This window comes from Dermacentor silvarum, chromosome 2 (assembly GCF_013339745.2).
Source record: "Dermacentor silvarum isolate Dsil-2018 chromosome 2, BIME_Dsil_1.4, whole genome shotgun sequence".
Taxonomy (NCBI): domain Eukaryota; kingdom Metazoa; phylum Arthropoda; class Arachnida; order Ixodida; family Ixodidae; genus Dermacentor; species Dermacentor silvarum.
The window spans coordinates 181,368,985-181,372,316 of NC_051155.1; positions in this window are offsets into that span (position 1 = coordinate 181,368,985).

Below are 3,332 nucleotides of genomic sequence, written 5' to 3' on the forward strand. Positions count from 1 at the left end.
CCCTTAAGGACTGCAGAAGTAGGCGTCTCTATCCTCCTTTACAAACACCATATATGTAGAGCAAACGCGCCTTCTTCCGACGCGCGAAAGCCGTGAGGGGGGGGGGGGGGGGAGGGAGGCGACGTTTAGCTGCGGCACCAAGTGCCTATTTATATCAGAGGCTCCGGCAACAGTCACCAACGCCGCACGCATTTTGAGCGAACGCGGGCAAAACGCCGACGGCGTCGACAACAGTTCTGCGTGTTGCCGGTGCTGCTGCATGTCCAAGTTTATACAGCTGATAAAGCTACTGTCATTGCTCCGTATAGCTCTCTACAAATTTGCTATGGCAATTGATGCTTCGCCTTTCAGGTGAAACTGCGACAACTTTTTTTTTTATTCAAATGGCGAAGAATCAGGCCACTCTGGCCAGAAATATAGGACTTACTAAATGCTCACTCATTCTTGCCTGTCGAACTGATTCAAAACATCTGGATCTCATGGTTTCATGCCCTTCTATGCATATATTTTCTTTTATTCGTGGAAAGTAACGGCTTTTGCTGTGCGACCCACACAGCCGAAGCCTATCTGACGGCTAATCATTTATTGAGTATAGTTGCCGGTTCGGAATAGCTCATTCAGTATGTTCCGGTTCGTGGTCGGTTCCAATAGGGCGGGAAAATAATGGTTCAGCTGAAAGTAACGTTTAAGCTCCGAATTTAGGTTCATTTGCCGTTCTGTTCGACACGCTGCCTTGCACTTCGACGGCGTCACTGCTAACAGAAGGCCGAGCTCAAAACCGAGACCCCACAGCTGAGCATTCGCCGATGTCCTTTAGTGGTTGGCGCGGTGTTGTAGGCTTAGCTGGAAGGCAGAAATTACGACCACTATGCTCGTGGAGCTGCTGGTTCACACCGCTGAATCATGTGTTTAGATGACCACCTCCTGTGGGTCGTGCACCTCCTCGTACAGGAGCCGGAGGAGAAGGGGTGTTGCTTGCTGCAGGCCTTGCAAAAGTTGCCGGCAATTGCTCCGCCTTAACGCCACCTATCACTCGCGATACGGTCTGGAACACTTCACAGTCCAGCTAGCACCAGGTATAAAAAACTTCACGCGGAGCACAATACATTGCGCGTTTTCCGAATCACGACGACCCACACGGGTCACCAGTCACTTCCCCGCCCTGTATCACGGAGAATTTTAGGAGACGCCGAAGCTCCTTCCTCCTATATATCCAAAGTTCACGTGGGAAGAAAATATCACTCCCATTGCGTCTGGTACCGTCTTGCACTTGAGTTAGTCTATTAATATGTTACGTTCTGCTTTAAATTCCGGGCGCTGTAATATGTAATGTACAATGTCACCAAGAGCTTGACAATGAACACATGACGATGATGAGTCAAGTGCTCTATTTCACCGCCAAGCTGGACTTTGCGCTGACCCTGTACGGATGCAATATAGTAGAGCGAGATCCGTACTGTTAAGTCCTTTAATCACACAAGGTTGATGCGGTGGAGTCGACGTCTCCGGTGAGTTACCTCAGGGCGCTGCGGCTTGCGGTATTTGGTTCGGATTTCTGCGATGGTGGCCACATTCGTGTGAGCAGCCCTAGACCAGCGGTCACAGGCAAAGCCGGGCTATTTCTACGCCGAGCCTGTCTTTCATGAACCGTTTGATGTCACGATATTATCAGTTAAAGTCGTGGCCAAATTAGATCACAGCATTTGTCAAATGGTGTTGTCATTCTGCACCAGAAAGCATGCGAGAGAGGAGCTGCGCGAGTCGTTTCGCCGTAATTGATCACTCAAATCAACACCTGTGACGAATAGTAAAAATTAAAATGCCTGACACTTCCAAAGGTCGCGGCATAGGCATACCGCGCCTAGATTTGCTGGCCGGGCTTCGGAACGCGTCTTAGAAGCCGCTTGGTTTTGGGTCCGTTGAAATGATTTCGAGCATTGATTTCGCATTTACGCTGCTACAGCCTTCCACTGGGGATCCTGAAATAGATATGCTAATGCGCTTTTCAAACGCGCAGGGAAAGCCAAAAAGATCTTTGGAGTCATTAGCCGTATTTCAGTGCAGGTATTGGAAATTTTCCCGCGAATAAATTGATAAATCCAAAGAAGTCGTAATTTGTAAGTGCGCGTCCCATCTGGCCAGGTAAATGTCAAAATTCAAACGCTTGCCTCTGTTTTTACTAGCAGTGAAAATAAATCACCACGAATAAAATGCACAACTGCGCAGCTCTTTGTCTCCGTGGTTGACGTATGTGTATCCCTTCTGAAACCTATCTTTTCTTTTCTTTTCTTCTTCCCTTTACGCCTATCAAGTGCTTCACTGGCGTAGCGTAAACACCTTTTCCTTGGGCACTTTGAGTGATCGTTCTTACCATTTAGAATTTTAAATCGCTACACCCATTTCGAATTCTATGCAGGTTGAATTTATATCACAAGGACGTCTGAAGCACATTGAAGAATCTGTGCAATAATTTTTCGCTTACATTTGCCTCTCTTAGCTGGCACTCTCGCTCCTGCTTCTACCCCTGTTCCGCTAGGCTGGCCTTTTTACTCGAATCTAACGATCAGCGCCGCTCCCAGCACTCTGGCGAAAGTGTGGCGCTCGCAGGCGGCGCTTTTCACGTGCTTTGTTTTCATTCCTGACATTCATCATTTCTTATTTCTCGAGCTGGCTCCTTGCATTCGTTTGACCTAACGTCCCGCGCTCAGCGATGCATTTGCCTTTATGCGTGGTATAAGTGCATAAATAATGACTTAGAGAAGTCTGGCTAGGGCCTCGGAGAAAACTAATCACAGGAATAGACGCTATATAGCAACGATGAAATAGCGCTTCTCTACAAAGCGTCTCCTTTGTGGGATTCTTTGCGATACTTCCAAATTTCTTCCTCGTCTCGACTAAGGCGCTCTGTCATTGCTACCAGAGGGCTTACAGCTCTTCTTATCTTTATGCAAGGGGTAAAATGCGATAAAATATCGTAGAGTGGAACGAAAGCCTGGCATCGAGGTTAGCGAGAAAGAAATGCAGACTATATTGAAAAGCTCGAGATGTTTAGCTTGGCTGATCACCTGAGATGCAACTGCCTTGGTTGGGTGAGGATTACGATGTACACGGTGATCAGATAAACACAAAGACAGCTACATGCAATCACAGACCCAAAACATACACAAAACGCTATTTTCGAAGATTTGGTAGGACCTGTAGGTCTTATAAACGCTAGCAGCGCTATCGTTGCGCGTAACGCGCAGATCGTGCTTGTTCACGGGATGAGAATGTCTCGCCGCTCCAAGCTAGAGTCCCGTGAAAAGTGTAGCGCAGTCTTCTGAGATCATCTC